At 38.5% G+C, this 9,935-nt stretch overlaps 1 long non-coding RNA gene across 1 annotated transcript; it reads right to left on the bottom strand.

The window, feature by feature from the left end:
- Positions 1-3,739: 3,739 nt before the first annotated feature.
- LOC115063348 lies at positions 3,740-6,582 on the bottom strand. Its single transcript, XR_003843200.1, has 2 exons — positions 6,397-6,582; positions 3,740-4,136 (listed from the first exon to the last, which is right to left on the bottom strand). It is a non-coding gene; the product is annotated as an uncharacterized LOC115063348 (long non-coding RNA).
- Positions 6,583-9,935: the final 3,353 nt, after the last annotated feature.

Raw genomic sequence — 9,935 nt, forward strand, 5'->3', positions numbered from 1 at the left:
CTTCCTCCCACGATTCCCAAGCCTCAGCCCCAAGAGATGATTCTTCCTAGCGCAGAAACCTCCACCCTGTCTTCTACTACTAGTGAAAGACTCTTTGGTCTCATTCAAAGAGCTTCTAAGGCTCTCAATTTTATAAATCCTAAAGCTGTGACTTCATGTTGGCTCTGTTTGGCAGCCAGGCCCCCTTATTATGAAGGAGCGGCAACAGATGGATCAATTACTATGATCTCAGATGCAAGTCTCTGCCCCTAGGGGCAATCTAAAAATAGGCTCACCTTAGCCAAAATTACAGGATCAGGGAAATGTATAGGGATTTTACCTTCTCATAGACACCTTTGCAACCACACCTGGACTATTCCTGCTTCTTCTAAAAGCCAATATCTTTGGCCTGGCAACCATTATTGGTTGGCTTGCAGCTCTGGATTGACTCCTTGTGTTGCTACTGCTGTTTTTGATTGGTCAAAAGATTTTTATGTGTTAATGCAATTAGTCCCTAGGATATACTACCACCTTGATAATGAGGTCCTAGACGCTTATGATTTCAAAAATACCAGAAAGAAGAGAGAGCCTATCTCCCTCACCCTCGCAATGGTCATAGGTATGAGACTAGCAACTGGAATCGATACGGGGGCCGCTGCCTTGGTAACTGGACCCCAGTAACTAAAATGAGGTCTAGAAGGACTGCAGGCAGCAATGACAGTTGACATTAAGGCTTTAGAAAAGTCAGTTAGTCAGTTAGAAGAGTCTTTGACCTCACATTCTAAAGTTGTCTTACAGAATAGAAGAGGCCTAGATTTATTATTCCTCAAAGAAGGGGGACTATGTGCAGCCCTAAAAGATGAATTCTGCTTCTATATTGACCATTCAGGGGCAATTAGAGACTCTATGGCCAAACTCAGAGAAAGGTTAGAAAAAGGAAAACGAAAGCAAGAGGCTAATGAAGGATGGTTTGAAGGTTGGTTCACAAAATCCCCATGGATGACTACTTTACTGTCTGCCCTCATAGGCCCCATATTAGTTTTGCTTCTCTTATTTACTATAGGACCCTGCATAATTAACAAGATATTGGCTTTTGTTAGTCAGTGGGTCAGTGCTGTGCAGGTTCTTATGCTACACCAACAATATTAAAAAACAGAACAGGCTGATACGGGCTGTGCTGAGTCAGTGGTTTAATTTTTCTAGCTCTATGATTAGAACTATTCACTAGAAGGAGTGGGGAATGTAAGACCCCCAACTCAATTTGTTTCCTTAGACCCCTAGAAAAAGCCCAGCATGAAGTCCTCCATTAAGTAAAGCCCAGCATGAAGTCCTCTGTTAAACAAAGCCCGGCTTAGAGTTCTTTTGTTCTTTCACCTTCAGTCTGAGAAGAACACTGAAACTGACTCATCTTAACCCACCCTGGTGCCTGATTCATTGTGTAAGGGACTAAAAATGTTTGCCAAAGATAGCTTGTAACTCTTCAGTAGGAGATGAGCTGTAATACATTATCCCCACTCTTATGATATTCACTTAGCTTCCCCACCAAGGATGTTTGCCAAAGATAAACCTGTAACCCTTCCATAAGAATGAGCTGTAATACATAATCCCCACTTTTATGATGTTTACTCAGTTTCCCCTTTCTTTGTGGTTTTTTCCTTTAAAAAAATCCCTAACTGCAACTGTGTGGTCGAACTCCTCTGCCTCTGTGTGGGTTATGAGCTTGGCCTCAGCATGCTGATATTGGATTAAACCTTATGCATTTTGCATCAAGAATGGTTTCTCTTGAGTTATTGGGGTATCGGCTCATCCCGGGACTTGAGTGATGATCTCCCTGGAACTGGGGTCAAACTAGTCAAAGAAAATGTTAAATTTAAAAAATTCCTGACACAAAACACCCACAAAACCTACAGAACCATGAAAAGACCTAACTTAACAATAATAGGAATAGAAGACAGTGAAAAGTTCCAGCTTCAAGGTCCAGAAAATATTTTCAATAAAATCACAGAAATAAACTTTCCCAACCTGAAGAAAGAAATATCTATAAACACACAAGAAGGATATGGAGCATCAATTAGACTGGAACAGAAAACAGAGTCCTCCTGTCATATAATAATCAAAACACGGAATCTAATGAGTAAAGAAAAAAATATTACAAGGAATAGGGAAAAGGGCCATGTAATATGAAAAGGCAGTCCTACCAGAATGACAACCAACTTACCATTAGAAACTGTACGAGACAGAAGGGACTGGACATATTGCAAGCAATCCCTAAAAATCCAGATGCCAACCTAGACTTTATAACCAGGAAAAAAAGTCTTGCTCCTTTGCCTAGGGCTGCACTCTTGTCTTAGCCCTGAAATCATGCTCCCTCCAGCCTGTGCTACCTTCTTCCAAGGAGCTCTGTCTGTATTCTGTCCTCAACAGCTTTATCTGCAAGCTGCTATCAACAGCCCCAGCTGCTCTCTTTTTCCTGCTATCTAGCTTAGTCCTGTGGATGGAAAACACTAGACAGTTTTACTAGTTTTAACATACCCAGATAACACAATGTCTGGGCAAAGAATCTCCTGCCCTAAACTTATCAACGAATGGCTGCCAACCTCCTCAACCCCTGCCTGTAGTGGAGGCTGCAGGCTCTAGGTGCCTTAACACCTTACATGGTTGTTGTGTCTTACTTGTTCCAAAGCCTGGTCCAAAGAAACTTCTCTACCTGTTTCCCTTCGTACCTGTGAATCAATGAGAGGGTCCTTAGTTGTGACTCAAAGAGTTGGGGATATAGAATCTGAGGAGGCAATCTGCTATAGCCAGGCAGGAACACCAATAAAGTGATAGGGACAAGAGCCTATCCATAAAAAGTTTATTCTGCCTACAAAAAATGTAAGAATGGGGGATGGATCAGAGACTGAATGAATGGACAAGCAATAGTTGGCCCAACTAAAGACCCATCCCATGAGCAAGTACCAATCCCTGACAATATTATGCTTTTAGACAGGAGACTGCCATGGCTGTTCTCATAAATACCCTTCTCTTCAGGTTAGTCAGACAAATGCAGAGATCCATATCCAAGCATTTGACAGAGTTTGGGAATTTATATGGAAGAGTTAGGGGGTGGATTGAGAATTGAGGATTCTGTGGGGTATAGGAACTCTACAGGAAGAACAACATGGCCAACTAACCTGGACCTTTGGGGACTCTCAGAGTCTGAACTACAAACAAAAGACCGTACACAGGCAGGACTAGAGCCCCATGTACATATATAACAAATATGCAGCTCAGTCTGCATGTGGATCTCGAACAAGTAGAGAAGGGGCTATCCCTAAATATTTTTATTTAGGGATACACATAGCCCTAGCCCTGCAGAGATTTAATGTTCCTTGGTAAGGGATACCCCGGGGATGGGACTTTTCTCTTTCAGAGAAGAAGGGAAGTAGGGAGGGGTTACGGACTTTGGAAGGGGTTAGGAGTAGGGCCACAATCGGGATGTAAATTGAATAAAAATGAAAGAGAATAATAATGCATTTTGTGTGTGATGTTACATGGCTGTAATCCAAGAAATCAATATGCACACTCTGGAGGATTCCATGTTTCAAACAAACTGAGTTATATAGCAAATTCTAGACCCCAAACAGGAACATAGCAAGAAAACTGAACTCCCCCCAACCATAGTAAGTAAATCTTTGAAAACAATAACAATTAGTCAAAGTAGTTGTCAGTAGAATACTCAGCCAGAATGGGAAATTAAAGATTCTACAATGGAAAAACATTGACAATATTAATGAGAAAACTTTAATCAGTATAAAAATGAAACATATTTTGCTATCTCTGGGAAAATGGACTTTTAATATGAAGGGACATATACATTACTGAACAATAATTTTCCTTTCACACATAATAATCAAGACTCTACAAAGACAATTAAAAATAATTAAAGACTCTGAATATTCAACTTTCAAAGTGCAGCAGATTAAACTTATAGTCATCTAGATTTTTCTTCTAGGGTAAATTAAAACCTTAGGTATTTATAGTGCATCCATTAAAGAATATATCAGAACTTGAGAACAGAATCAGCCTTCATTTTTGGCTCCATCTCTTGATGTAACTTTCAGAACAATAGAATTTTCTGGAGAAAGAATCAGTTTCTTACTTAATTTCAAAGGAATCTGAAATAATTGAAAAATTACATTGGTAAGTTAAATGAATTATCAAATTTCACAAGTTTCTAACCAATACATTAAGAACAATAATGGCTTCTTCCTATGTTGTTGTATGGCTGCAATATTCAGAAGTAAGAGGGAGGAGGAATACAAATTGAAGACTTACTGAGGAACATAGTATGTTTCAAACCACCAGAAACCAAACAGACTGCTTCCAGTTTTGTTTTTTAAAATCTATATAAGGGATTAAATATCACTTTAATACTGATCATCTTGAATTGTTCATATAGAATATAAAAATATGATCCAGTCTATTTATACTTTAACATATATGTTGAGTACCTATTCTGTAATAGGCCTAGAACAAAATTGTAATGGGATAACTTCTTTGATCAAAATTTTAAATGAAAAGTAGAAGTTCGGACTTGGTATATTATATTTGAGGGAACATGTAAAAATTATATTATATTAATTATATAGTTATTATATTATAGTTAATTTTCATTTAGTAAACTTGGAAAGACCACCATGAGTAGGTTTTGTACATAGAAAGCACTGTTGTCATACTCTGACTTCCAGACAGTATGATTTACCTTCCAATCTGATATAAATGAGTTCACAGTACAGGGTGGACTTTGGGAACTATTAAGGCATTAGTCCTCTGTATTTATTTTGAAATTGCAAGATGGTGCTAAAAAATTTTCAGCATTTTGATTAATTTTAAAATGATATTTTTGTTGGTTTATGTGAGAGAGTATCCTAAATCAGAGTAATATTCCTATCTAATCAGAAAAAAATGGGCAAAAATCTTGTCTTGTAGTTTTAGTAAGGTCATCATGTAGGTAATTAGAGTTTGTCAGAGATTATGAGATGCCCAAAACTTGTCTGTGCTCCAACTAAAGCAACTCATCTGTGTTCATGTAAAGAGCAGGAAGATAGCTGCCCTGAAGTCTTCAAAGGGAAAACAAACACATTATAATCGTTTCTATAACGAATATGCTCTGACTTTTGCATCATGTTTAGCACACATGAAGTTAAACTTGCTGGGCATCATTTCTTCAGTTAAGTTAATGACAATATATTCTTAAGTTTTTCTGAGGAGATGTTTCAAGCATGTTTCTAAATGTGACAACTTGCTTTAGAAGTTTATACAGAATGGGGTTGAGGATTTGTCAGAAAAGATGACTGACTTCAAGGAGACAGTGTCTTTCAGGAACAACAAGGCAGATACATATATAGACTTTCATATATAGTTAACCTGAAACACACTTTAAAATATGTTCCATTATTGTAGGAGCCAAATGGGTCAATGATATCAGGAGACGATAGCCCACCAAAAAAAGAAAAAATGCAGAGCTCATAGGAGCTCACAGAGACTGAAGTGCCAATCACGGAGCTAGGCCCTCTACATACATGCCATGTTTGTCTAGTTTTTTTTTTTTTTTTTTTTGAGACAGGTTGTCTCTGTATAGCCCTGGCTGTCCTGGAACTCACTTTGTAGACCAGGCTGGCCTCGAACTCAGAAATCTGCCTGCCTCTGCCTCCCAGGTGCTGGGATTAAAGGTGTGCACCACCATGCCCAGCTCAGGTTGGAGATTTTGTGTGACTCCTAACAATATGAGTGGATGTGTCTCTTAGTCTTTTGCCTTCCTGTGGGATTCATTTCCTCCTACTTAGTTACTTTATAAAGGAGTGTTTATGTATAGTCTATTGCATTGTGTTATGCTGTTTTTGTTGCTATCACTGGGAGTTATACAATTTTTTAAAAGAAAAATGGAGCAGTAGTGGATCTGGTAGAGAGGGGAAGCAGGACATTGGACTAGAAGGAGAGGAGGGAGGGGATGCTATGGATGAGATGAATTTTATGATAGAAGAACAGAAAAAAATTGGTCCCATATATGGCGTACTTAAGTATGAAAGTGTTCTAACAAAGCCAATTATGGTCTAATATATATATATTTGTAACAAAGGAAAACACCTACCTTCAATGATATTATATATAACCATATAAGGGATATCTCCATTAACTCAACCTGATCTTACCGCATACACTTAGACCCAGACTAACTGTTCCAAAAATGAAGGGTCCTAGAGCTCACACATGACTTTAAATAGATATTTGACAGAGAAAACTTTAATTAAAGACAAACGAGTATATTTGATATATATATATATATATGTAGATAGAATATATATCCCTAAGTTTATGAAAATGCATCTGAATAAAAACGAAAACTAATTCAAAAAAGAATATATTCTGCCTCACCTCTGTTTCCTCACAAGGCTGCACAGAAAAGTTTTGCAAGATTTTGACAACTGCAAGCTTCATGTTAATGAGAGCAAACCTCATGCCAAGGCAGTTTCTAGGACCATTCCCAAAAGGCATGTATACATAAGGATTGATTTTGTCCTTATTCTCCTTGCTGAACCTGGTGTCACAATTGAGCAAGAACATAAAAAATGAAACAAGCAGTACAGAAGATTGGCACATTTGCAGGTTTCACTTACAGTCCTTAGTATCATACACAGGAATTCAGTTTATTCACTATTCTAATCATGGTGATATTCATTTATTGTGAGATTCAGAAGTTAAAGGTTCTTTGTTCAACATTACAATAAGGAAGCTCCCAGTATTAAGATGGTGTGTGGTAGATGCTCTTTGAAATCAAATGTGTCAAACATTTAAAGTCTCTAAAATATTAAAGAAGCCTAGGTTCCCTGTTTGTAAACATTACAAAATAAATGTAAAGGAGGAAAAAACTTTCCTAAGGTCTGAGTTGGGGATTCACTCACTGGGGATGAATGAGAAGATTTATTATGAATGAACCATTTCTGTTCCATCCTCTTGTCTTCTCACACTCTTTTCTTCCCATCCTATCATTGTTTTATTCTACTCATCCTAATCTGCTTCTTCTTCATTATTCCTTTCTGTTCAGGACTCCTTTTACCTCAATAAGATCCTTTGAGATATCATTTTATTTTTTCTCACTCCTGCAAGAGTCATCAAGTGAAATAGCTTGCAAGGACATACACAATGGGTTAAGTGAGCTCTGTGAATTGGGGAACTGGCCTAGAGCAAGGGTAAAGTTGGGGCATGTCAAAACCCTGACAAGTTCATCTTGAGACAGGCAGGTGTAAGGATCACTCTATCCCTGTTTCTGGGCTTGCAGGCTCTAGTGCACATAGTCTTATGTTCTCCATGTCCACAATCTTTGGTTATTCACACAGCCTGATGTCCAAATTTCATATTTATCAGCTTCCCTTCCCATAAGGACATGTCCAGCAGTCACCTGGAATTTCTCTTCATGCAAATGAAGCATTTCCACCATATCAGCTACAGTCAATAATGTATACTCACCCTGAAAACCCCTACCTACTACCCAAGGTTTATGTGGCCCTTTGTTACCCCCCAAATAAAGAGAGCTGTTTCACTGAACAGCTAGAAGAAAGCTGTTTTTCCCTATACTAACAGCTGGACAAGATTCCTTCTGACACACCTGTCCAGATAAGCTTGGTTCCCTTCATTCCATCCTTGTGCACATCTGGTGTCTGGAATTCAGTAGGGAAAAGGTGAAACTGAACTGGCAATATACTGCTTTTTTACTCTCTTATCACTGATTTTTGTGTCTATCTTTTCTTTTTAATCTATTTTTTATTAGATATTTTCTTCATTTACATTCCAAAGGCTATCCCCCAAGCCCCCTATAACTTCCCCCTACACTGCTCCCCAACCCACCCCCTCCTGCTTCCTGGCCCTGGCATTCCCATGTACTGGGGCATATGATCTTTGCAATACCAAGAGCCTCTTCTCCCATTGATGGCCGACTATGCAACTAGAGACACAGCTTTGGGGGTACTGGTTAGATCATATTGTTGTTCCTCCTACAAGGTTGTAGACACCTTTAGCTCCTTGGGTACTTTCTCTAGTTCCTTCATTAGGGGCCCCGTGCTCCATCCAATTGATGACTGTGAGCATCCACTTCTGTATTTGCCAGACATTGGCATAGACTCACAAGAGAGAGCTATGTTAGGGTACTGTCAGCAAAATCTTTCTGGCATATGCAATAGTGTCTGGGTTTGGTGGTTGTATATGAGATGAATCTCTGGGTGGGGAAGTCTGGATGGTCTTTCCTTCTGTCTTAGCTCTGAACTTAGTGTCTGTTGAGGGACATCTGGGTTCTTTCCAGCTACTGGCTATTATAAATGAGGCTGCTATGAACATAGTGGAGCATGTGTCCTTATTACAAGTTGGAACATCTTCTGTGTATATGCCCAGGAGAAGAATTGCTGGATCTTATGGTAGTACTATGTCCATTTTTTGAGGAACCATCAGACTGATTTCCAAAATGCTTGTACCAGCTTGCAATCCCACCAACAATGCAGGAGAGTTCCTCTTTCTCCAAAGCCTTGCCAGCATCTGCTGTCACCTAAATTTTTGATCTTAGTCATTCTGACTGGTGTGAGGTAGAATCTCAGTGCTGTTTCGTTTTGCATTTCCATGATGATTAAGGATGTTGGACATTTTTTCAGGTGCTTCCCAGCCATTCGGGATTCCTCAGTTGAGAATTATTTGTTTAGCTGTGTACCCCATTTTTAAATAGGGTTATTTAATTTTCTGGAGTCAGTCTTCTTGTGTTCTTTATATATATATATATATATTGGATATTAGTCCCCTATCTAATTTAGGATTGGTAAAGGTACTTTCTCAATCTGTTGGTGGCCTTTTTGTCTTATTGACAGTGTCTTTTGCCTTACAGAAGCTTTGCAGTTTTATGAGGTCCCATTTGTCAATTCTTGATCTTACAGCACAAGCCATTGCTATTCTCTTTAGGAATATTTTCCTTGTGCCCATATCTTCGAGGCTTTTCCCCACTTTCTCCTCTATCAATTTCAGTGTCTCTGGTTTTATTTGGAGTTCCTTGATACACGTAAACTTGACCTTAGTACAAGGAGATAAGAATGAATCAATTCACATTCTTCTACATAATAACTGCCAGTTGTGCTAGAACCATTTGTGGAAAATGTTGCTTTTTTCCACTGGATGGTTTTAGCTTCTTGGTCAAAGATCTAGTAACCATAGGTGTGTGAGTTCATTTCTGGGTCTTCAATTCTATTCCATTGATCTACCTGTCTATTGCTGTACTAGTACTATGCAGTTTTTAATCACAGTTGTTCTGTACTACAGCTTGAGGTCAGGCATGGTGATTCCACCAGAGATTCTTTTATCATTGAGAAGAGTTTTTGCTATCCTAGGTTTTTTGTTATTCCAGATGAATTTGAAAATTGCACTTTCTAAGTCTTTGAAGAATTGCATTGGAATTTTGATGGGAATTGCATTGAATCTGTAGATTACTTTCTGCAAGATAGCCATTTTGACTATATTAATGCTGCCAATCCATGAGCGTGTGAGATTTTTCCATCTTCTGAGATCTTCTTCAATTTCTTTCTTCAGAGACTTGAAGTTCTTGTCATACAAATCTTTCACTTCCTTTGTTAGAGTCACACCAAGGTATTTTATATTATTTGTGACTATTGTGAAGGATGTTGTTTCCCTAATTTCTTTTTTTTTCCTGTCCCAGCTTTCTGAGTGGCTGGAATTACTTGTCTGGGCCACAGACACAAGAATTTTTTTCTTTTTCTTTTTCTTTTTCTTTTTCTTTTTCTTTTTCTTTTTCTTTTTCTTTTTTTCCAATTTTTATTAGGTATTTACTTCATTTACATTTAAATGCTATCCCCAAAGTCCCCTATAATCCCCTCCCGCCATTCCCCTACCCACCCACTCCCCCTTCTTGGCCTTGGTGTTCC

Source organism: Mus pahari, unplaced genomic scaffold (assembly GCF_900095145.1).
Source record: "Mus pahari unplaced genomic scaffold, PAHARI_EIJ_v1.1 scaffold_13705_1, whole genome shotgun sequence".
NCBI classification, from domain to species: Eukaryota; Metazoa; Chordata; class Mammalia; order Rodentia; family Muridae; genus Mus; species Mus pahari.